This window comes from Carlito syrichta, unplaced genomic scaffold, assembly GCF_000164805.1.
Source record: "Carlito syrichta isolate Samal-C Ts95f unplaced genomic scaffold, Tarsius_syrichta-2.0.1 Scaffold308998, whole genome shotgun sequence".
Lineage (NCBI taxonomy): Eukaryota > Metazoa > Chordata > Mammalia > Primates > Tarsiidae > Carlito > Carlito syrichta.
Window position 1 is genome coordinate 46492 of NW_007253094.1, and position 924 is coordinate 47415.

General features: G+C 47.1%; 1 protein-coding gene across 1 annotated transcript in view; it reads left to right on the forward strand.

Annotated features, from left to right (window-relative positions):
* Window positions 1-511: 511 nt before the first annotated feature.
* Window positions 512-924, forward strand: part of TRIM6 (tripartite motif containing 6) — a 13290-nt gene continuing 12877 nt past the window's right edge. The window contains exon 1 of the mRNA XM_008066529.2: window positions 512-582. The gene's annotated coding sequence lies outside the window, so the exon portion shown is untranslated. The remainder of the gene's footprint in view (window positions 583-924) is intronic.

A 924-nucleotide genomic window follows, 5' to 3' on the forward strand; every position in this document is an offset into this window, starting at 1 on the left:
CCTAAAAACATAGATTTATGATCTCCCAGTTATACAGTTTAAAATTACACGCACACACATATGTGTGTGTGCGTGCAATTTTAAATCGATAAATTCTAACGATGGTTTTGCAAATCATGCCATTATGACAAAGGGTCATCTTTACACACTTGAGCAACTTTAGATATTTTAAATTTATTTAGACATTTAAATCAATATGTTAATATTAAGCACAGGTGTATTATCAGGGTTATTAATCTCTGAAATGATGTTGGAAGGCTACAGAAGACTGAAAACAATTTACAAGTATCATTTCTGGCGTTCAGGTGCTCTCAAAGGCCTCAAAATTTGTAAATCATCGGACAAAAGGAACAGCTTGGCAGTACTGCCTCTAAAAACTATCTTGGGCTCCCTTTCTGCCTGATGGGGCAGGACGACCACACCCATGGAGTCTGCATGATCTCAGGCTGTGCTGGACAGTTTGGCCAGATCAAGCAGCGCCTCCTTCTCCCCGGCCCCGCCCCTTCCCCCTGAGTCATTCGGCCTCGGTGGAGGTCCGGGCAGCTGCAAATCCTCGGCTCTGATCCAGGCCACAGATTCCAGGTTAGTGAGCAAATCCGTTTTCTGGCCAGCCACAGCCGTCTCCACAAGTAAGGAGAGCGTGACCCGCTCTGCAGGTCTGGTTGGGGTTTCACGGGTGGAAAAAAAGTGAGGGAGACAGACTCACTAACCTGCGGTTTTGAGTTGGTTAAAGTTTGGGGGGAAAAGCACGAAAGAGGCACCTTTGCCGCTAGGAATAGGCTGTGTAAAGGGCAGTGAGAGATAAGCCCTGATTCTGGAGGCTCAAGAATGTAGTGGAAGCAACTCTAGAAGTTTTGCGTGGTGGGGAGGGAGGGGACTGCAAACCACGAATCCGACGTGGATTCAGAGGTCGGCATCCCTTCC